This window comes from Tamandua tetradactyla, chromosome 7 (assembly GCF_023851605.1).
Source record: "Tamandua tetradactyla isolate mTamTet1 chromosome 7, mTamTet1.pri, whole genome shotgun sequence".
Classification (NCBI taxonomy): domain Eukaryota; kingdom Metazoa; phylum Chordata; class Mammalia; order Pilosa; family Myrmecophagidae; genus Tamandua; species Tamandua tetradactyla.
Window position 1 is genome coordinate 87,321,803 of NC_135333.1, and position 25,849 is coordinate 87,347,651.

At 35.0% G+C, this 25,849-nt stretch overlaps 1 protein-coding gene across 16 annotated transcripts in view; it reads right to left on the bottom strand.

Moving 5' to 3' along the window:
- The window catches only part of SOX5 (SRY-box transcription factor 5), a 1,211,684-nt gene that overhangs the window by 969,342 nt on the left and 216,493 nt on the right, over window positions 1–25,849 (bottom strand). The window lies entirely within an intron of this gene.

Here is a 25,849-nt window from a genome sequence, read left to right on the forward strand (position 1 = left end):
GACAATCAAAAATTTAAAGCATATGCATATTATTTTCAAAATACCTACGACGTTTTCAAAACTGATGTTAAATGCAAAAGACATAAAGAACTATATAAATAAGTTGTACACATAAGTATTCAAATAGAATCCACTCTTTCCTTCTTTTTGCTCAACCTGGCTAATGACATGAACTCTAACTCCAGTTATTCTTTCTCTTTTTTAAACAAAATCTGATCTCCTTTGAGTTCATATCTACCTTGATGAGTGGATTAAAAAGCCTAGCAAACTGAGCCCCGAGCTAATCCAAACAAGGTGCAATTACAATATTTCCAACCACCTTGGCTGCTCTCACTGTTAGTTTTTTTTTTTTTCATGCTGCATCGAAGATAAGATGAGGTGCATGTGAGAAAAAAAGTCAAAACTATTTTAAGTATTACTTCTCAATCCTAGGGTTTTCAAATTATGTCTGGAAAAGAGGCAATATATAGATAAGGAAAAGAATGTAAATACCACAATCATTGAGGGAGGCTTTAAGGTTTACTTGAGCATAAACAAAACAGTTTTAACATATGATCATGTTGCAAACCTGTGCCTAAATCTGGAAAGGTCTAGGAAGCCCCATGTGCTGCTTGTTGTTGCTGATTTTTTTTCCCTTAAGTGTTCAGAAACAATGGCTTAAACTGCTAAATTAAATCGATACTGATATAATATCAGTATCAGGCTCAATAGCATTTGAACTGAAAGTTTACAATGTGGAAAACCTTGAGTTATATCTGAAACAAAGACAGAAGCCACAGAAACAAGAGACAGCAAAGTAGAAGCCTATTAGAGGAAAACAATCAACATAAGAGAACTGAAGTGATGGAAATTAAAAATAAGACAAGGGTGGTGGTTTCTTGAGATGATACTGAATGATATAACAATTGAAAGAAATAAGAAGCATCAGTTTGTGTCCTGTTTTAGCATGGGACTTCTTTTGAATATGTCCATATTTAGCCATAAGGTAGATAAACCCAACAATAAGAACTTTGTAAACACACCCAGAGGAGAACAGGTGTTCTGATAACAAGAAACTATTCAGTGTCACACCAATGTTGCACAGCTAACTTCACGTATATCTGAGGCAACCAACCAAAAAGGTAATTTTTTATTTCACAGGCAACTTTTATATAGCTTCTCAAACATATATGTAACACGAGTCCACTAATTTTATATAATTATCTTCAGAGCACACAGCATGCTTGCCTTACTTAAGGTTTTAATACCCCCATACTTGGAAGGCCAGGAGTTGGAGAGTCTGTATGCATTTGTGGGGGCATACAGAGGGTGGGTAATTTCTCCTCAAAACTCATGCCATGTATTCATAGGCATTTCCTACTATCCCTTCTTCTCCATCCCTTTCTCCAGCTCTGTCAACACAGTTGAAGCATATTTACTGCATTTTGTTCTAAGTATTCCATGATTTCATACATATTAACCCATTTAATCCTGAAACAAAAATTATGAAGTAAGTCCTATTACAATAATTCCCATTTTACAAATGAAGAAGTTGAGGTGCACAGGGGCTAAGCAAACTGCCCAAGGTAAACGATCAAGCTGGGATTGAACTTGGGCATTTTGATTCCACATATGATATTCTTAATTCTCTATTGTCTCTTTAGTAGTTTGAGGAATTTGTAGATATGGTGTGCTAGAGAAAATTACTGGTACACAAGACTCATTTAACTTAACAGAAGTTTAAAAAAGTAACAGCCACTTCCCACCAATTTCTCTATCACGAACCACCCATCCCACCCCCAGTGCAGCCTCCAGCCTCCCTCTGGGTTCTAAGCCTCTTAATTCACTGTTACTTTCTGATTAGGCTTGTCCCTGCCAACCTAACCCCAAAGGACAGCACCCCCTCTTCTAGACCTTAAATCCTTGAGTTAGTGTGGCATTTTTCTTACCCCTCCTCTTTAGTTTCTATGAATAATTAAAGTATAACTTAAATAGGAAAATAAAGAACTAGTCATTATGCATTGGAAACCTCAGAACTAGTTAAAAAAAAAAGTGGGTGTTTAATTGAAATAACTTAGTTACTATGAACAGCAAAAAAAATTTATTTTCTATATGCATTTATTGTATTTCATGTGCCAATGAAATGACGTAAAATTGGGGTTTGTTGGAATGGTGCCCTTACAGTACATATTTCTGACTCACACTATAAGAGGGAGTTATGAGAAATCAGAATGTATTTTACTACATGCACAAAGCTGACCTACTAATCAAATTTCAGGTCAGGCAGATGTTTCCAAAATTCCAGTTCTAAGCACAAATAGTAAGGGCCTACTTTTGAGTAATGGAAAGCTTTGAGAATCTCATGAAAGCTAAAGTTTCTTTCTACCAAAAAAAAAAATATATATATATATAAAATTTTACACAAAATTTCATGATATCCATAAACCCCTGAAAGCCATTCCTAGACTCTCAAGTTTAAGAAGCCTTATCCAAGGTATAAATGGACCACAAGAAATATAAATATCAGAAGGACAGCATTTTAAAAGTTCATCTCTATATCATGCTTTTTAAATTTAATATGTACTATAATTCTTTAAGGGCATGATTTTAATTAATGAAAATTTAATCAGGAAAACGCTCTATGTTTTAGACTCTAACCATTTATAACCTGTTCATACAGAAAAATTATTGTTCCTTCAGTTTGGGACCCAAAGTCCAGCCCACCCAGGAAAACACTGTGACTACCCTAGGATGTGTCCTTATAGGAAGCAGAAGAGTAGTCTTATGCATGTATTCACCTCCCCTGCCCGCCATCCACTCAAAGAGCTCGTGCACCAGGTAAACGCTGTAGGAGATGAGAGTCTGCAGCTCCACCAACCACTGCAGCCTCCCGAGATCATCCCTGTTTTAGTGTGCCACGGCTGCAATGACAAATAACACAGAATGGACTGGCTTAAACACAGGAAGCTAATGTCTCCCAGTTTGGAGGCTAGAAGTCCAACATCAAGGCTTCAGAAGGATCATGTTTTCTCCGAAGTCACCAACATTCTGGTGGCGAATCAATCCTTGCCTTGGTCACCTAGCAGTCTGTCTCTTTCTGTCTCCTATTCCAGCTCCTCCTAACTGGCTATGTACACATTTCCTCCGCTGATAAGGACTTCAGCCATATTGGATTCAGGCTCACCCTCATTCAGTTGGCTTCATCTAAAGAGGATCTTCAAAGGTCCCATTTACAAATGTGGTCATAACCACAAGACCAGAAATCAGGACTTAGACATGTCTTTGTTCAGGGACATGCTTCAATCTATCACATTTCCCGAGAGTACGCATCCTGTATGCCTAGGAGTAAGGGAATTTTGAGAGTAATTTTACTCTGGACTATCCAGACTATTTTCACCTTGTAAATGGACTTTAAAATTTTTCCTCATGGTATAATTTTAATAATGAAAATAATAATATGGCAACACCCTAAATGTGACAAAAAATTTATACTTTGTAACCTTCTGTCACTTCATAATAGAACATTATAATTTTACATGTCAATAGCTATATCACAATAATATTTTAATGACTGAATAGCATTCTATTGCTTAGAATATAATACTTTAAACAATATCTCATTTTAAGACATATTATTTTCGACTCTTTACTATTAGAAATTCATGGAGTAGCAACCTAGCCAAAAATTAATTCAAAATTTAAAATGAAAAAACAATTTCATTGTTCAATTCCAATTCCATTGCTTCAATTCCAATAGGCACACATGTTTACAAAAGTGTCTCAGAGACAAACAGATGCAATAATGATTTTGAACAAATTTTTGTTTGCCTTCATTTGCCATCACCAAATTGCTTTCAGGACCACTGCTTTAGGCTAAATCATCTGCAGTCAAATAAATTTTTGGTTAAAAAATACAATACTTTCAATGCAATGTGAGAAAGCTAATGGCAGATGTAAATATGGAATGTCATAGAAGGAGAAAGTCACATTTAGCTTGTCATTGCAAGGTTAACAATGGCTTCTTATGGACAGTCCTGATCTGTGCCTTCAAGGATGATTAAGATTAAGATAGTCAAAAAGAAAGAACTAGCATTTGCTCTCCCTTTCCTACACAACCTGCATCCTAAGGTATTCAAATGGTCCTAGTTGATGAGGTAAAGTTCTCTTTACAGAAAGATTCCAGCCAAGAAATGTGGGAGAAGTTACGGAATTATACAATTAACACTTTTCAACCATTAATAAAATTATTGATTCAGGCAATGATCCTCGACGGATTAAACCACTGTTTGAACAGTGATTGTTGGTGACAATCAAAAACATAACTACCTGTGAGGTATTCTGGTAGGTAGATAGATGACAGATATAAACAGATGGAGAGAGACAGAAAGAGAAACCTGAATCTAACTAAGCTTCTAAAGCTTGTTTTTATGTATAAGAAATACAGTGGGCATAGAAACAAGTTAAATAACAACACAGGAAGGCAAATAAATACAGCCTATGGAATATTCTAGAAGACAACTAATATGATACCTGCAACAAGTGAGGGCATTAATAAAAGGGGGTACAGGAAACTGTTCTCAATGAAAAGGAAATTAGAGACAACCCAATTTAATATGTGATACTTATCTAGAGCATGATTCAAATCATTTAACTATAAAAACCGTTTTGCAACAACTTGGAAACTTATATTCCGTACAAGGAATTAGATAATCCCAAGGAATTACTGTAAATTTTGTTAGTTTTAACAATAACATTGTAGTTATATGAAAATGTCCATTTTTTGAAGATGCATATTGAAGTAGGGGTGAAACTACATGTTAGTTTGGATTTGCTTTAAAATATTTCTGCAAAAGAAAAAGAAAGGATCAATGAAACAGCATATCAAAATCTTAATACTGAATGCAGGAATTCCTTATACTTTTCCTCCTTTTGTGAATGTTTAAAATTTTTCATAATACATTATTCTTAAGTTTAGCCAAATGATGCAGAGCAGGGAGTCACAAACGGAGATACTAGATTCCAGGCAGAGGAAACAACATAAGCAAGAGCTTGGACTCAACAAACAGAGTAATAGTCAAAAAGCAGCAAGGAGTTAGGTATGAAAAGCAGTAAGTATGAGGTAGGGCAAAGTCACAGACAGCCTTGAATGCCATGCTAGGGAAGCTGGGCTTGACCCATAGGATAGTGAAACCAAGCAGGGTTCTAAGCAGAGACATGCTGTGGTTAGATGCGCACCCTACAGACCATCATTCCAACCACTGCATGCAGAATGCATTTCAGGAAGGTGATGGACAGGGGAATAAGCCTAAAGGAACAAAATCCAATTAGGAGGCTACAAAACTAAGGACAAAGGATGGTAAAAGAGTAAAGAAGAGAGGAATAAGATAGTGAAGGCAGGAATTAGTCACTGGGGAAGGGAAAGGAAGAACAAGAATCAATGGTGACTCTCCATTTTCTCATGGAGTAGCTAAATGACTGGGACACTAATAGAGATGTGGAATTCAGGAGGAAAAGCAGGTTGTGAGGAAGGGGGTAGGGGGATGATGAAGTTCATATTAGACATGTCAAGTTTGAGGGTTTTGCGGGATATCTAAGCAGGATAAACATGTGCAGCCTGAAGTATCAACAAGAACAAGAGCAATAGATTCAAGAATCCTCAGGGTAAAGGCAGGAACACCATGGATGGATAAAATCATGCACTCCTTGGTCCGGGACTGTTATCAGTCATATCCAATGCCTAAAATGGTGTGGGGTTCATACGTAGTATATAAATATCCAGTGAGACTGCCCACAGAGAGCATGAAGAATGCAAAGAACATCGAGCTGAGAGTAGAACTCTGGAGGCCCAATGTTAAGGAGCGAAAGCAGAAAGAGGTCCCCAGATGGAAATAAATAGTAAAGCTCAGACCAGGAGAACAGGGACCATAGAGCCACAGAAAGTGAAACAACAGAGACTTTCAAGAAAGGGTAAGATTGTCAACAATGTCAAATACAGGGAATGAGGAAAATGAGGTCTGAAAATTGCTCATTCATTGGACAAAAGTGAGGTACCTAATGATCTTAGACTTCCACTGAATCTCTGAGGCAAATGACCTAGTTTGCTCACCCAAAAATAAAGATAAGTAACAGCATGATGGCCAGTCACTATATAATGCCACTATTTGTGTGACCATGACCATGTCATTTAACCTTTCTATTCTTTCCTTATTTTAAAAAAGAAGGCTATGAACTATATTATCTCGAAGGTTACATTCAATCCCAAAATTCTACAAAAGCAAACCCTTTGGTTGAAACTGTTCTGAAGATAGTAAGAGGCAAGTACCCACTTTGGGATTCATTACATTTTACGTTGACCTTCTGCCATATTCACTTTTTTATCCTGGCTTTATCCTCTTTTTCTCTCCCACCTTTTTTTTTTCTATAGTGGTCTCTAAATTGCCTCAAGGGTGAAAGCAATGGTAGTTCTGTGAACATAAAAATGACCGTGACATTTATGACAACAGATAAAAGTTGACAGGAGAAGAGATCTGTCCGGCTCAGAACATATTTGTGCAAATAATTCACTGATAAAAGAAATACTAATAAATAAATTACTGAAATTTTATTTGGGGATAAAGAGTAATCAATAGGGACAGGAAAAATGCCATCCACCCAATAAGTAATCACTAAAGTACACAGCACTGGGTCTCCTAACCTATGGGAAGTCAGACAGATTGCTGATGCAGAATGCCCTGGCCTCTTATCAGCAAGTCATAAAAAGGCCCTCACTTTTATTTGATCCACACTTATATACGGTTGTCATGCTCTTGGCCCAGCAAATAACTAGAAAATTAGTTCACATTACTCCAGCAAATCTGTTACCTTTGGTCTCATCCACACTAAATATTTAAATCATGTCAGACAGGTCATAGTTTAACACTAGAACCAGAAATCCATTTACAGTCATAAAGCCTGGGCAGTGAATCAGACAATCCCAGTGTTACTCTTATTGGGAAATGTTGAGAATATTGACCTCATAATATAATAAAAAATGATCTGATTTCTTTTCATTTAATCTGTATTAATGGCTTCACCAACCATTTTAAGAATAAAGAGAAACCTGCCTCCTTAAATTTTATATTTACTATATCAGAGAAATTATTCAAATAGACTGGAATCACTTTTCTCAAATTAATCTACAATCAGGTAGCTACAAAAAACAAATGTATATTCATGCTCAAAGTAGACATTTATTCATCTTACTATCTACAATCAACACACAAGTGAGCACAGTGTGTTTTGGAAGCAATTGCAGAACACAGAATGAAGACGCAAACAAATAAGAGGGTATTTTACCCAAGAATGATGAGTGGATAAATATATATCCACTAACCAGAATAGATCTGCATATGGCAGAGAATTTTAACTTTTTTGACTGGGTTCTGTTTCTCTGTAACTCAATCAACTGGTTCAAATTTTTAAATATTTAATGTTGATTAAGACAAATCAAATTAACACCTAAAGGAGGGGACATTCTAGAGGCAGGAAGAGTAAAGACCAAGTAGATAAGCAAATGGGATCCAGAGCACTGGCACTGGAAGCTGAATTGTTTCAAGTCATCAGAAACACATGTACAAGGTTGCTTTTGTTTTTAAATACACTTGCCTGGGATACAGCTCTGACATTCTGATAGTGCCTGAATTTTTTAAATTTCTCAGGTGAATCTGATAACCAACAAGGATTAAGACCAAGAGGTCTAAGGCACAAGGTAAAAGACCCAAGAGAGGGAACACCAGACGCCAGGTTCCAGCATGATTCTGAGGCGAGGACTGGATCCCAACAAGAATATCTTACACATATGCATCTAGACCAGGAGATGGCCCCAAAGATATGAGGACACACAGTAAACAGCATAATGGTGTTTCTTCTGGGAAAGATGAATGAAGAAATAGAAGCCAAGGACGCTGTTTACAATGCATTTCCCTTATTTTCACAGTCCCTCAAATCTTACGAAGTTATAACTAATTGCTTCATGTGTGAGAGACTTGCATCCCAATTCCCTCCTCTACCCTCTAAAGAAAGCAAGTTCCTCATGACCAGAGAACATGACTTCTATCTTTTTGGAAGAGGCTGGGTGTACAGAAGACATGCAATAAATTACTGTAACTACTTTGCTAAAAGGAAATCTCCAAACCACTCCCCTTCCCTTTGCCCTCGGCCCTCCTTCATGATGTCACATGAACCAGAAAAAATATTTCTCTCTTGATTTTAACTTTAAAATATCATAGCTTAGGGGAGCAAGGGTAGTTCAGTGTTAGAATTTTCGCTTGCATGCAGGAGGCCCAGGTTCAATTCCTGGCCCATGCACTTCCCAAAAAACAAACAAACAAAACGAAAAAACAAACAAAATTTCAGCAAATGGTACTGCAGTAAGGGGATACTCACATGAAAAAGAATGAAATGTGACTCCCACCATATAGCATACAAAAATATATATATTCTAGCTTATTCTTTTAATTCATAGGATTTTTTATTTTCTAAATTATGCATTTAGAAATCTGTGATTTTGTAATCTGTTCACCTTATGCTTAATCTACTTACACCTCTTTCCCCACAATATCCAAAGTTCTGTTAAATTCCTATGTCAACTAACATGGCATTAACATAGGAATTACTGATCAGGAACTGTCCAAAAACATGGTCAGTTCCAATTGCACCAATTTAATGATTTCTAAAGCTACACATATTTTCAAAACACTCAAGAGTTTGTTTTTCAAAATGCTAATGGAAATAATTCAACAAACATTTACTGAATACCCATCATAAGCACATCTGAATTTTAATCATAAATGTTAGTGAGTCACATCCATTTGAGTTTGCTCAATCAAAACCACATGTAAATCATCATTGTAAAAGATAATCCATTATCATGGTTAAATAAATCCAATATTAAGTCAATTATTATTGATACCACTACTTAATTCTATATTCCAATCACAAGGGGGTGTAAACAAACAAACAAAAAAACATAAGAAAAAAATGTAAATTCTTAAAGACTTTGCAGGAAAGTACTTAAGCATAATGACCTTCCTCCCCATCAGAAGTTCAGAAGCCTGAATTAACCTAGGTAAAATGATATTCTTTTCAAATTTCTTAGATTTGCCCACTTTAAAGACTGTCCTAAAACACAGATACTTGATCTATGCACTACTGGAAGAGCAGTCTACATAAGTTAAAGGAAGTTGCTAAGACCATCATAAGCTCTAAATCCTTTTGAAATTAAGCACCGAATACTATCTCCAAACCTCCTATTTCTACCAGACCAGAAGTTTAGCAACGGACTCTTATTTTATTTCCAGGGATCAAAGTTTAATAAAACTGAAAAATACATGAGACTTAAATATAACACCTTCAACTTAATCAAAGCTATGTGGATATATATTCCTCTTTTTTTTTTTTCTTTATCTTGACACAACTGCATACCTTCAGTATAGTTTAAACGAGGTCGAGACTGTTACAATAGAAAGAGGTGGTACAGTAGAAGGGCTGGAATTCATAAAAGCTGGGTTCTAAACTTAAATTTGCTACTAACTAGACAGAGTGGCCTTGGGCAAGCCAGTCAATCACTCTAGACCTCAATAGCTGCATCTGTAAAATAAAGAGTTTTATATTAGGTTAGTTTTTAAGGTCTCTTATAAATTCAGAACTCCAGCAAAGAGTTATCTCTAAATTCGAGTAGAACCAAGCAAAGTCTATAGTTCACCCAGAGTCTTTTTTGTTAACATGATAGAAAGAGTATCAGCTAGGTCACTCAGGTTGGTTAGAGAGCATTAGAAGTCTTTTTTAGAATCTCAGGAATCAAGCGAGGTTTCTTCTAATGAAATCTCCATATTAAACTCAATATAAAGGCAAAATTGTTGGTTTCCAAATGAAACCTCTTATTTGTAACCTGCCATGCATTTCTTCTAATCTAAGGAGAAGCACAACAATAGGAAACAATTAAAGGATTCTCCAATATATATCTATTTTTATCACACTGACAAATAACGGTCAAAATCAGAGCACTATATTTCTTTGCATACTTTTGTATTTATCTGGGAACATCACAAGAATGTTTGAGGGTGGCTTTAAGCATCATCTTCAAAATTGCCTGTTCAGAAAACAGGGTTCCACTCATATGCATACTGTACCCCTAGAGCAAATGCTTCATCTTCTCAAACTGTCCTCACAAGTTTGTTAAACTACAGAATTATGCAATTTTAAAGATATAAAACTGTAGAGATTTTCAAATACAATTCTTGTCCTAATATAGACTGCCCACCTCTTTCTCTATAACAAGACTTTCACTACTTTACAAAACAGTCCTTTACACTGCTGGACAGCTATAAATTTTTGCAAGTTTTTCATAGCATAGTGTTAAAATTCTCTCCACTTAAATTCCAGCAGATCCTCTGAGAACAACACAAAGCCCGTCTGGCTCTTCCACATGCCAGATCTTCAAATATTTGTATGTAGTTGTGATGTTCCTACTCAGGTCTCAGACCTATCAAGTATATCAACAGGGTCTTGCAACAATTACCCAATTACTTCTTTCAATAGATCACCAAACCACCGGCTTATAAAAAATGTAAACTTCACATTAATTTTTTCCAAGGAACTTATCTCAAGAGCGTCCCCACCATTTTAGTCTTACATAAGTGATTTCACATTTATCTTATTATTGAATCCTGGGTATTTTATCACATATATAAACTATCCTTCCAAGATACGTGTCATCTAAAGACATGGTTAGCAGACTTTTACTGAAGTTATTGATAAATACTCTAAATAAGACATAAGCAAGGTCAGAACGCCTTTTCCATTAATACAAATTAATCAATCATCAATGAGTTGTTGTTCTACCTGCCAAAAATCTACCTAGTAGTCTCAAGCTATCATTTAACATTTTTCTCATTGATTCAATACGGAAAGACTGTGTCAATTATGTGGTGACATCAAGATAACCCATAGTCATGTAATGTTATTTTAGTAAAATAGGACATGCTTCACTTTGACCTCAGAAGCAGAATAGCATAGAAGTTAAAAATGTGGTTCTGGTGTGAAATTTACTGGGTTCGAACTCTGGAAAACTAATCTTTTGAACTGCAGTTTTCTCATCAATAAAAATGAGATACTGTGTGAGTTATTGCATGGATTAAATGAATGAATACATATAAAAGGGCTTAGAGTGGTGCCGTATATTTGGTAGGTACTAATTATATTTTAGCTGATTAGTAGTAGTAGTAATCTCCTATAGCATCCAGCACAGTGCTTTGATTCTTCATTCAAAATAATAGCCTGATGCAACAGAAAGATTGAAAAGAAAATAAGGCACTCTTCAGTGAAGATTTTATAACACATTCCCACCGTTTTTTTTTTTTTTTTTTTTTTTTTTTTTTTTTTTTTTTTTAAAGACAGAGAGAAGGAAGGAAGGAAGGAAGAAAGGGAAACATTTTTAAACATTTTCTTGTTTTATTGTATTCTGTTTCTCCGTTTTTGTTACATGGGCTGGGGCCGGGAATCGAACCGAGGTCCTCCGGCATAGCAGGCAAGCACTTTGCCCGCTGAGCCACCGCGGCCCGCCCCCACCGTTTTTTAAACTAAACTGGATTACTCCTGTAAAATAATCCAATAAATCTATCAGAAACCACATAAAGTTGATAAAGCAAAAAATTGTTGATATAGCAAAAATTTTTTGCTTTACAACTCTGTATACTCTCACTTTGTAAGTACTAACAAAGAACCTGCCTACCAATCCATCTAGAACCAAGAAATTGATCAAGTCTTTAGTTTCTAAGAGCAAACATCTCCCTCTACTTGAGAGCTATAACTTCATTTGTCCAAAGACAGTTTCTAGGATTTTTCTCACAATTATATGAGCAAACTCTTTTGTAATCATAAATATACATTTGTCTGAGACTGGAAGCTTAAAATCACTTTAAAAGGTTAGATACTCTCTCATTCTACTCTTTATCCCCACCTAGGCTTCCATTTCCACTTAAAAATGCTGAATCTCTATTTTCTATTTGGAAACAAAATAGGAATTGAGTAGTTAGCTATGCAATTATTAATATTTACTGTCCAATATTAGATTTTTGAGGTCAAGGACCTCGTTATCTAGTTTCCAGTGCAAACAAGAGTATCTGGCATATAAAAAGTTCCAAATAAATGTTTGGTGAGATGAATGAATGAATGAATAAATGATCATGAACATTAACTTTTCTTAAGTCCCTGCCTTTCTTTAGTAATAAAGCCTAGCTTAGTACACTTTTTTTCTAGCTTTGATACTTATTCCTTTAAATTCTGAGCTTATCAAAGAGCTCCTGACATAGTTACACTTTTATTTAACTCCTTTTCTTTCTCAGCAGGATTATTCTCAATTATATAGTCAGAATAACAATTTTAGAGCATGTCTCACCCTTTGTAAACTATATTTCTTCTCTATAATCTCTGTGCATGGAATTATAAATCAGGCAACATTCATGTTTAATTGGTATTTTCAGAGAAATTTTTTTGTTTCTTCTTCCATTCTTTATGTTTCAGCTTCAAAACATTTAGGCTTCTAACACTGGAAAAGATAAAAATAATAATATACATTTGTTCTTTTGTATCTTTGAAGCTTTTGTATTTCAGTTCCAAGGCTTTAACTCCTTAAATTAATCTACAGGATGACTTAAAATCTTAACACTTACTAAACAGTAAGCAAGAGAATAAAAAATTATTCTAAGTAACTGAAACACTGAACCTAAAATATATAGTAACTTAAAACATCAGGTATATTATCATTGATTCTTTAAATTATAACAATGTCTCATTTATGTAGCAAGCATTCCGGAGACCTCCAGCATTTGAAATGAACACTATCCAGTTCTATTATAACTCCTTGCCTTGCTGCCTCTTGACCAAAGAGGATTCATCTTGGGCAGTAAATTAATACATTCTATTGAATAGCATGTATAAATAGAAATCTCCAAAAAGACCTAAACTCATTCACAACTCAACATGACTATGCAGCCAGTAGAGAGGAGAGCCACTGCCTGGATGCAGTTCTAATGGCCAAGTCTACAGGCACCAAGGCAAGAAAGGTGGGGAAAGCAGTGGAGACAGGCAGCGACAAGATAGGAAAGGGATGGGACAGGGAGGGGTAGGGAGTGGCAAAAGAGGGAGGCAGAGAAAATTAAATGCAATAATTATATGCAGAGAGTAGGAAAAAGAGGGCCATATACCTTTTACATCTCCTGGGGAACTCAATGTGTCATTCTTGGGACAATAATGCATACACTAATGATTACCTTGAACTACCCTGACCAAACATATTATCTAATAGCAACCAAAGCACAGCTCTGTCAAAGAAAACCTAACTCTATGTTTCGTTTTGTTTTTACCATCCCCTAGGTTTAGAAATCAGCAACTAGGTAAGCTTATATTCATACCACAAGTCTCTCAGCAAAACACTCAGAAGCTGCCCTTTCATCAGAATTCAGAATTCAACAAGTAATAACAAAATCCTATTCTAACTGTGTCTATACAGAAGTTTTGAAGCCTTTGTACCAACTACCTCTATTTTCTAATAGAAACAACACCTCTCACTTCACTGGAAATAGCCAGTAGAAAATGTAGTATGAATGCACAAAATAAAATGTGCATTCAGTTTGGATTTAAACTGTCACAAAATCAAATTCTTACCAGATTCAGTGTTGTTTTTAATATAATTTATTGATCATAAATGTTATTAACCACATTTTAAATGAAACTGCTTTTAAATCAGCTTGGAAACACTCTGTGTTACAGCTTAAATTCCCCCAAATTTACTTAGGAAACGTTGTAAAAAGAAGTGATAAGAAACTAAAAGGTGTTTTTTTTTTTCCTCCAGAGAATACAGAGAATCACTTATGTCTCAGCCAAATATATTTAGAATATTGGCAGCTCACACTGGCATGATTGACACAACTAGATAACACCTGAAACAAACCCAAGGCTAAAAAAAATTGTTATCATAAGCAGTTTTGTGATCCATTTTTTCTCCTCTGTAAAACAGGTAAAAGAATGCTCCAAGATATCACACATAGTCATTTACATACAGTATCATTTTATGGAATTTTCCAAGGTGTTAATTAAAAGTTTTAATGAATGTTAATCATCTGTCAATTTCATTGGCAATCTCTGTTCAACCATATGTTTCTCTTTTACACCTGTAAGTTTTTTCAAAAACCATTACTTTAAATTGTTTTACTTCCTTAACATGGTATTTGTATTAATATTTAGGAAACAAAACTTCTGCAGCCTATACAGCACTTTTCTATAATTCAGTTATGCACTTTCTAACTTCTTTAAATAAGGCATGATTTTGTAGATTTCTCATAAACATCATACTTCCAAGGGAGAACCTAAAATTCTTTCTTTATTTTTTTTTTTTACATCATTATTCATTTTAAACTTACACTACTTTCACGAATAAGAAACAATGCTGGGCTTGAAAACTGAGCATGGCATTGTGGATTGAGACCCAAGAAATGAAGATGTATCTCACTGAATCACTGTACAATTTTTACTAACTTAATCTCTTTCTGGTTAAGCAGGCTTTTATATTTTTAATCAATCATTCATTCAGGATGAATATAAAAATAAAACCTATTTCCTGAACATTCATTAAAGTTCTGGGAATACAGCAATGACCAGAACAGACAACTATTTCTCTCCTCAAGGAGCTTACATTCTAGTTAAGGGGGACAAGAAAATTAAAACATAGAGCAAATTAAAGATGGTCATACAGATTAAAGAGGAAAATAAAGCAGGAAACAGAGAAGGGAAAGAGAGATGTGTGATCTTGGGGAGGGGTGGAAAGGGTGCTAAAATTTTAGATAGCATGGCCAGGGAAAACCTCACTAAGATAACACATTTCAGTAAAGTCCCGGAGAAGGAGAGAGCAACCCTGCAGATATCTGAACTATGCAGGATGAGCAGCAGGTGCCAAAGCCCTGGGGTGGGAGAAAACTAGGATTGTTTGAGGAACATCAAGTATGATGGAGCAGACTAAGATATAAATGGTCGTAGGCAATGAGGCCCAAGAGGCAGAGGAAGACTAGACGGTTAGAGCCTTATAAGCCACTGTAATAATTTGGCTATTGATCCAAGTCAATCCTAAAGGAGCTTCTCTCTATCACACTAACCTATTTATTCTTCTTTATGTGAAATTATCATACGTGCTTTTAGTTGATGTTCTATTGCACCCACCAGCTTTCAAGTTCTTTGTAGGCACAGAATTTTTTTCTTCATTGCTGTATCCCCAGTGCCTAAAAGAGTGTGTGACACCTGCTAGGTACTCAATTCACCATCCCACGGCTAAATATGCAGAGCTTTAACCTCCCAGAGATGCTGTTTACATGGGGCATCTGCTTAGGCTAGATTTCTCTCTATACTGTGATTCAAAATAGAGAAAAGATGCATAAAAAAGGATCTGAAGGAGAGAGGATAGAGTTAGAAGTTTAGTCGTATTTTTATTGCTTGAATAGCCACAGTTAAAACCTGCCACATTAATGTCTGGAAGAACACTAAAACTAGTCAAAACGGTTTGAAACATGACTAGGACGGACCTCCAGCCATGACACTGAGACGATTCAGCTTTCATAATCTACCAGACAACACTACTGATAAACAGGGGTCCATGCTTATCTATTTCCATGTTTCTCTTCCTTTTCTCTACTGTAGATTTATTTTTGTCTATTTAAATGTGGCTAAATAGACAATTTCACAATACATGCAATTGTGGAATTAAAACCCATACTAAACTCTGAAATCAGTCTACAACTAATTGTTCCAGTGTCCTTTGAAATTTATTGCTTTTTTGGTATATGTTATTTTTCACACACAAAAAAGAAAAAAGTCTATTGTGATGAATGCACAGCTATATAATGAGTCTGTGAACCACTGACTGTGTACTTTGGATGATTACATGGTTTTTGAATATATATCAATAAAATTGTATTTAAAAAAGGAAAAAAATGTGGCTAAATAAATCTAAAGAAAATAAGGTAGCAATCTCCTGGCATATTCCAAGCACCTCAAGTTATATCACCCAATGTCATATGAAATCACCTGGGCCCAACTCTACCTTGGAGCAGCTGAGGGAATATAAACATGAGCTTAATCAACTTAATCAACTAGTTTGGTAGGGGTTCTGAATGACCTACGCATTTCTTAAGAAAAAAACTATCATAATATCAGAATGTTGTCAAATTAATTGTGGTGATGAATGTACAACTCTGTGATTACAACAAGAGCCACTGATTGTACACTTTGAATAGATAGTACGGTGTGTGAATAAAACTGCTTTAAAAAAACTACTATAATAAATGTAAATTCCAGTTCATGTACAAATGAAGAATTAAGTTTACATGGTAAAAAAAAAATTCCTTTTGCTTAGAGGCACATTGTTTGATTTAAATGGCTGACACTAGGAAAACTTTCATTTGCCAAAAACTGTCCTAATCGCACACTTTCACAAACCTAAGTTAAGTAATTCTTATTATTTTTGTTTCATTTCAAGGCAAAAATGGGGGAAGAAAAACTTCCTTGTGGCTCATCATACAGCAAATTTTCATGAAAGAAAGCTACCGAGTTCCAGAGCACACTTTGTGTTAATGTAAACCATGACTAACAATGCTCTCTTCCTAGCTGATTTACAAAAAGTGGCGAGTCAGCTCTGCTGGTTTTAAACTGTACATCCCCTTTTATGGAAAATATCAACAGGGATTTTTTTTTTTTTTTGAATTGTTGGAGGTCTTTTCATCAACTAAATATTAAAGCTGACAAGTCTTTCCAACTTAGTAGAGCATAATCATGCTTGTTACTTGTTAATTAAGAGCAGGGTGATAACTATTAAAAGTTGAAAGAGTTTCCTCGTGGCTGCAACAAGTTTCAACATGATCCTAAGCTTTGTCAATAACCACTAGGGGAAAAAGAAAGCAAAAGGAAAATGCCTCTCCAGAGTCCTGTATTTCTGAGAGAAGGGTGAGTGCTACTGTATTACTCTCAATTGAAAGAAATCTTAACACCAAAGAAGGTAAAAGAGTAGGCCCTGCCATGTTCAGAGCAGAACGAAGCTCTGCACAGGAAGCCTGGAGACCTGGGTTTTATGGCTAATTCTCCTACTTATCATTGTGGCCTTAAACATTTCATCCAGTATCTCTGGGTCTCAGTTTCTTTCCTTGGATTTGGGCGAAAGATTATATGCTATGGAATCTTTCATGTCACGGTTCTAAAAATTCTACTTCCACAGGTCAATTTAAAGCCTTGAAAAAAGCCACAAAACACTCCTGAAAATCTGGACATTATAGTTTCACTCTTTTAACAAGCAAATATTCAGTATTATGATAGTGGTATGCCACTTTTTGGTTTAAGATTAGTTGAACTTTTACATATATTATCTCATTTACTCCTGTGAGTAGTCTTGTGAAATACATATCCCTGCCTCCCTAACAAGATAGGAATGAAGAAAAGTAAAGGCAAAAAGACATGAAGTAAGTTGCCTAAGATCAAAAAGAAGGTGCTATCCACAAAATTCAGAAATATTTGTCCCTATCACTTCACTTGGAATTATAACTTACTAGCAAACTCACACTTAGAGGCCAGTTACTACAGAGAAAATAGAAACAAACAATGAATATGGAAAGAATTTTTAAAACCCACTGACAAAGAAAGATTACACATGGTTCCTAAGAACTCAGATAATATACTACATTGCTTTACCACATTGGTTCCCCTCATCATGACCACTTAAATTCACTGTACTTCAGAGATGTCAGTCTAAAATAAATTCATCTGCAGTGGTAAATTTCTTAAAACAAATATTAAACACTGCTACTTAGATTTTTGTAGCCTGTTATCAGAATAATGAGATATAAGTACTCAATTTACAGATCACATAGCTATTAATAAAAAGAAAATATACACATCAACCTACAGGCCTGAAATAAAATTTATATTTATACTGCTCAAGAAAAAGAGAAGGAAAACAAGCAGCAGATCCTTAGGAGAGTTTGGGGATAAAGGTCATGGGAGGTAATGTCAACACTCAGTAACATTATCAGAAATCTTAGTCTAAACTGCAGAACAACCAAAACGAACATAAACTAAAAGCAGACCTTGATTTTTTTTTTTCCTGAGAGTTATATAGGACTAGTGGGATTTTAGTCAAAAGGCCATAAAGGTTTAAACTTCCCCAAAAAGGACCCAGCACATGAACAAGATCATAAAACCCATCAACAAAAATGACTGCAAATCTAGCTGTAATCCTTTTTATTTTGCATGTCATAAAAGCAAGGTAACAACAGCTAACATCAACTCAGAACTTAACATTTTATAAAATGCATTCATATAATTGATTCATTCATTCTTCTCAAAAACCCTATGAGTAAAACCCAGTTTTACAGATGAAGAAAGAGAGATTCAGAGAAGTTAAGATAATTCAGATAATGACTCAGGTCCACTCCACAACCTGCTATTTCAGAAGCAGTAACACAAAACCTAGATAAGTAAATGAAGGGACTATGGGTACACATATTTAAATCATTAAGAACTTAAACACTGCTACTTAGATCTTTATAGCCTGTTATCAAAATAATGAGATATAAGTACTCAATTTACAGATCACATACCTATTAGAAACAATACAAAGAACTTTTCTAGAAAGCCAATTCTTATTTTCCTTCTACACTCATATACAATATGCAATAAGAGCTACTTAGGGATTTACAGTACAAGTAAAGAAGAAAGGACAGATGTGAAGGGGAGGAAGGAGGTAGAGAGAAGGAGAGAATAAATTTGCTAATTTAGATAAATAAGCTAATGCCTTCTCTGGGCTACAGACTGTGATGGCCAAATGAAATTGTACAGAGTAAAGAGTAATGTCTTCAAAATTACACCAAAAAATGTAATCGAAATTTAGACAGAAATATCAATGCAAAGAAAACTTTAAAAACATTTTTTTAATTTACTAAAATTTCCAGGATTCCATGGTACTTTCAAAAATGCTCACTGCATTATTATGGAGTTAACAAAATTTTTTTCCAAAGTTTTATTCAATTTAATTCAAATTAGAAGATAAATACCTGATCCAAACCTTATTTTTAGTATAAACATTAATCTGAATTTTTCCATTTAGTCATCCCATCAGGAAAATTGTTCCATTTCTCAATAATCCTCAAAAAAAGTCAAATTGGCAAGCAATTTGAACTGAAACTCCAATAACATAAAGTGGCACACAACTATTTAATCCAGAACTCTTTGTTGAACCTTCTTCTACTTATGTCAACCTTTTCTGATATTATTCCTGGTTGTGGAACTTGGTGGATATTGAAATGAGAGATTTGATCATGGTGATATCTGAAAGCTACTCCAACACAAAAATCAAGATTATTCACTTTATTACCAAATAAATCTGCACAATTATGGTCTTTTGAAATGTATTACTATGCAAGTTAGTCATAAAACACTTTGTGAAGATGACTGTGTAGTTTATTACAGTTTATCTATGGAAAGTATTTACTTGTAAATTACTGTGTCAGTCTACAAGTGATCAGACTGGTCTTTCAGACTCAATAAATAGGCTCAAATGAAGAAACACCTTAAGACAAGTTATATTGTAACAAAAATCAAAGCAACCTCTGATCAATATTAAGCAAGAAAAATCCACTTTTAAGATATTTAAATTCTGGAAATATTGATTAATACATCTGAGAAAGGAATAGAAATTATGATTCTATTTGGACTTTTCTTGGCTCAGAATTAAAAGACACTCTACATTTATTCTAATTTGGAAAGAACAGGCACAGCAGTCTAAAAATAAGCACATTTTTGCATGTCACTTATAACAGATGCACCCTAAAACATATAATATACTGTGATTAGGTAAGGTATAGCTATAAAATAATGAAACATACTTGAAACCTATCAGAACGCTTGTAAACAAGTAAGTGGAGTTCTCCAAAGAATTCAACTTCAGAAGTTGTATACTCATCTCCCTGTTGCTTAAAACACTTTTGGACCTCTTGCTTTGGAATCCTCCAATTTATGAATGACCCAAGAAAACAGTCTTGTTAACTTTAGTTCCATACTTTGTACTACTATTCACCACTCTTTTATTTACCTGCGTGTTTTACTTACAGTCTTAGCTCAAATATATCTTTTACTATTTTCAAATATCAAATCATCCTTCAAAGCTAGAAATTTTGCCAACTGAGCTTATTAAAAGAGTATGTTTCAGGCTGTATGGCAGTTCCAAAGGAGGAGTTCCAGAAATTTTCTGAAGAATTTCACTATTAATAAAATATGTGCTTAGCCTTGAAAGTGACTATACTGAATTATAGTTAAATAATTTCTGATTTTAATACCTTAAATTTATTTCTAGTCACCTGATTTATAAATATATCTTAATAAGTAAAAATATAAACAAAATTTCTAAACATTCCATCTCATCCAGGCACATATATAATGCTTTTCTAAAAATCTGAAAATTAGAATGAGGACTAATAATAAAATTAGCAGAGGAACTAATAAAATTGACAATAAAAGTTTGACAAAGCTATCAACTTGGTTAAGTGTGACTGTTGAAATAAAATATCAAATGAAAGTAAAAAGAAAACAGCTTGTTAAAACAGGAGCCAATGAGTTTTCTTCCCTCCTTATGTTACAGAAAAGAATCCATTTGAAGGGATGTATCCTTTTATCTACCTCTTTAATACTCAATTTATCTTTCCTTATCTGACAAATTCATATGATTTCAAAATCAAAACATCTAGGTTTTGGTGAACTCATCATTCGATATCCTTCTCTGCCATACCCTGAGGCCCAGAGACTTGGAATTCAATCCATCACATTTGGAAGTAACTCCAGAACAAATAGGTTTAAGCCTGTTTCCTTCTCAACAGGGAGAGATGATCTAAACAACTACGTGAAAGTCAAAGGGAAAATCAGAACAATATACTGAGATAGTAAGAAAAGACGTTAGTTGGTCTTTTCACCAACTTTATATTCCCTCCAGATTCCCAAAGATCATGGTCACTACCACAAAAGCCATTTCACCTAAATGCATCATTTCAAACTTGCTGAAAAGAACGGAAAAGAGAAGGATGGTTTACAACATTACCAAGTGGATACACTTCAAATTTTCACTGAGATCATTTATCTGAAATAAATTCACCAATAATGTCTAGGAGAATAGATAAATTTCATAAGACTTATTCCAACTAAAACAGATAACTGATAAAAGTGTCATTATCAATAAAAAGATTAATGGTCCTTTAAACTAAAACTGCCATCTTAAATATGCTTCTAACTCCAAATCTGTTCCTAAATGGTTTCACAATGAAATAAGAAGTGATCATGTGTAAAAGTACCAGATTTGGGTGACACTAAGTGAATTATAAGGTTTCAAAGTGAATATGCTAAAATGAGTTTACTACTGGCTATGCAGAAACCAGATGCCTTCAAACTACTGGAAAACCACCAGTAATCTTAAATGACTTCTTTTACTATATTCTGTACCTGCTATTTCCATCATTGCAAACCAATTTTATACAGAAGTCTATATCATCCCCTCCCCAAATTTCTAACTTTCCAACTCCTCAAATTTCTAATTTTCTAACATTCACATTTAAAGCTTTAAATCAAATCTTTGTTTTCTTCATACCTGTGACACAGGTGAATTTCCGGCCTTTTTTATTTCCATTCCAAATTAAATTTTTTAAAAAGATATGGTAAATCTGATAGCTTATTGGAATGTAACAGTGATCATTTCCATTTTACAAGCAAGATGTCTAAGGTAAAAAGACAAAGTGTCAATGCCCTAGATGAGCTAGGGCCATTGTTGACACCAAAATTCAGAACCTCTCTATCCCAAATTTGGAAGAAAATTTGATGTTAATTTCTTACATATACAATTTAGCTCATGCTGATACATGGAACAGAGCCTCTTTATAACAAATACTCCAAAGATCTTTAATTGGTAGTTAGGACACAAGCTTTTCTTAATTGTTGAGTCTCTTTTAAATGTTACATTTTTAAATACTCATTTAGGGAAACTAATGGGGTAAGATATGAGAGGGATAAAGAAGGTATGTTGTTTTCAAAATTAAAATTTTCAGGACATCAGTCTAGCAGGCATAAAACAACATAAAACAAATAACTAGATAATCAAACAATAAAAGCAAACTAGAAATAATATGAAGCCTTTTTAAAAAACTGTTATTGGACATACACAATAATTATTTCCATCAAGACTTTTATTATATATTTGTTTTTATGGAATCATAATGCACAAGTGCCTGCCATTGTTTAAACACATTCACCACATACCCCATAACAGAATATGATGACAATATGTATTAAAGATAATACAGAAAATGTAGCTAAATGCATTCCCTATTATGGTTCCATAATACAACATGCAAATGGTTCTGACTAAGCAGACACAGGAGACAGTCGTTAGTGTACACGCTGTGAATGTATATTATGAATAATGCATAAAACTTGGCTAAATCCTAATGAGTCCATTGACATCCTATGGGGTCCAAAGGAGGCTCAGATCCCAAAGCATGGCCCTGGCACATTTCTACCCACCAATCATTATAAAAAACAATGCCACAAAAACAAAGGGCATTTAAACTGCACAAATATACTCTCATTCCAGGGAAAGATTTTGAAATAAGCACAAATATAGGAAGAAACTTTGAAAAGAGAGCTAAAAGTCCATATTACATCACCCCACTTACAATTTTTCTAAATCATCCATTGCAATTTAAATGGGACAAAAGCTACAGTTGAAGGTTTGATGTTATTTCTTTTCTCCGGTTTTCTTCAGGGAATTGCTATTACAAGGAAAATTTGTGCAGTCCCTAAGAAAAGTGACCAAACTCTTAGTCCATGGTGGTAAAAAGTCTTCTTGCTTTCAAAGAATAACATTTACAAAATGAATTATACCCAATTAAATAAGGAAATAGATATAATGTGTCTGGAAGAAGTTTTTAAAGTAGAAACTCCTTAAAATTCTGGTTTTTAGATAGCTTTTTAAAGTATCAAAAAGAATGCCATGAACACGTTACTTGCAACACATTTTTTTAAAAAAATAAATGTTGTTTCTTTTTTCAGTAGACATTAAATAGCAACTCTTAAAACTGAGTCCTTGAAAAGAGAAACCATATCTATTACCCCGACATGGGTATACCCCAAGATGAACATATAAACGAACATGCTCAATGTGTTCACTGAGCCAAAAATGCAGAGCTGAGCAAGCTGTGCTAGAGATGCACAAATTAAGTATGTGACAGAAGCCTATGCACCCAAAGCCTCTCCTCAGAGTGGGAGTGGGAACGCAAGGACAGCTGCTCCTACAAGGGCAGGCGGGAAACTTGGACTCTGAGAACAGATCCCCAGAGTACAAAGAGGAGGCCAGGGCTGGCCACTGGGGGAAGTATCAGGCCAAGAAAAGCCGTGTGCTTGCAGAAAACATGTAAGAGCAGAATGATGAACTGGGAGTCTGAGTTAAAGTTCTGGGATGGAGTTCTTGATAATTTGCCCAGCTCCCTGAGTTGTTTTTTTTTTTACCCCTTCCATTTAACAGGTACATGAACCAGGCTCAGTCCAGGCAGAGGCCTAAGTTGGAAGTTGCCTTGGAATCTAAAGCAAAGAAAGGCATAAATGCCCTCATCCCCGAATTCTAAAAAGCCAGTCATTTACCATCCCAAATATGGGCTAAAATCAGTCCCCGGCTTAATTGTAATGGTCATTTAGCCTCTACGCTGTGAATTGAGGGCTCAGCGGAAGGGGCAGGGTGGGGGGGCCTTCAGCAAATGAATACTGCCATAGTTTTCCTATCTCTCCCTACCAGCATAGCCAGAAATTCTCACTCTAAACATTTATGAAAAAACAACCTTCATGGGTTTCTATTTAAAGTATAAATACTCCTGGGTATAATTAGCTAAGAAAAATAATGATAAATTTGCGTTTGTTTTCGATCTGCTTTCCTTTGTGAGAACTAGGACAACAGAGGAACCAGCATGTTTGGGGTACTACTGCACAATTTAAAAATAGGGGAAAAGTTTAGAGAAGATGGGCCACACTGACCAATGAACTTAGCTTGCTTTTCCAAATGGTCTCAGTCTGGCCCTGGCACAGCCAGGGGATTCTGGAATGAGGAATTAAGACTTTTTATGGACTCAAAGTTTAAAACTTTCTCAGCACTATATGATCATGTTTGTGTTTACACCCGGGTAAGCACAGTCACTGTTGCTAGAGCATGAAGTATGAAAATCATACAGAAAAATAAGATAGCTGTTGTACCCACTTTTGCTATTTTCCTTGTTCTAAAATTTGCCTCATATCAAGTGCGGCAACAAAGTTCAGTTCCTGATATAACAATTCCATAAAGCTATTCTGCTTTTGAAAACCATTCTCCAACACGGCTTGTCTCAGCTACAGTATAAGGGGTGGAGGATTTTTTTCCCAGCATCCCCAATATTTCTTCACCCCTCCCAGATGCCACCAAAAGAATAGCAGAAAGTCTCTCAGTAGCACTTTGCTTCTCAGCAGGGAGCTGTACTGTTTGTGATATCCATTTTGATACAAAGCTAAATTAGGCCACTGGAAATAGGTAATGCATAAAAAGAAGCATTTTGTGTCACCAAATTATTATTATAGGTTACTGTTAACCCTTGGAAGATAGAGGTGAGTTCCACAGCTCCCCACTGAGGTGACTATTTTTCATGAAATCATAGGCCCTACCGCGGAAGATGTTTCAGGTATGCTCGCAATGAGGCCAACTACCTGGCTGACCTATAGGATTCTGATAGCTAGCTTAAGTGGGGAAGCGAAGAGAAATGCCAGTTAAACAAAAGGATCAGCACAGCATGGCATACAGCAGTCTGCTAGAACAAGTTTAACAGCTGACAGAACCTAGAGGAAACAAAAACGGATCAGAGTATTTTACTGTCAGACCAATTTAAGAGTCTTCTCTTCAAAAACTCTCCTTGCAAAGACATTCAGGATTTAGAGGGGCAAAAACTGAGAGCCACAATCACATTTTTAAAGAGGTCACTCATGATAAAAGTATTAACTACTCATTTTGAAATAATGAATTAGAATACTGAATAGGCTGACATTTCTATTTCTTCACACAGTTCAGATGGTAAATAAAATCTGCTCGATAATGTAAATTTCTAGCTCATAAATAAGATTTCAGAGGAATCTAAGAATTTATTCCCCAAATTAACCCTGTATCATAATCCTAACACCAGTTCTTAAAAACATTAATATTTTACTTTTTCTAATTTAACTTTCTAACATTTGATTCTCCTTAGTATTCCTGAGAGTCATCCTGTCCCATAATAATAATTTAGCATTTCATTCTTTCTTATGCTTTTTATTATACAATTAGGTAGAAATTATCATGTGTGTTTGACTTATCCCACTAAAATAAAAAGACACTACTGAGCTCATATCTCTTGAGATTTTGCAGTAAATATGAAGCAAAATGTAATTCCTCAAATTGGAGTAACTGATATTTATGGAATAAAATAACTGCAAAGTAAAGCGTCTTCAAATTGTAGCTTTACGAGGAAGAGCAACAGAATTATTCTGCATTTGGTAACATGGAAAAAAGACAGCAGTTAAAAATAACCTAGGTTTTATAGGAGGATTAGTAGACTATGGATACTAGCCAAATTTCATAGCCCCCCAGAGTTCTGAGCTGAGTTCCGAAATTTGAAGACACGGAATTACAAAGTAAATGCCCCCCCCCACTTGCTAGACACAACCCATAAAATGACAGACTCTTTTTAATGTCAAAGAATCTTGTTTA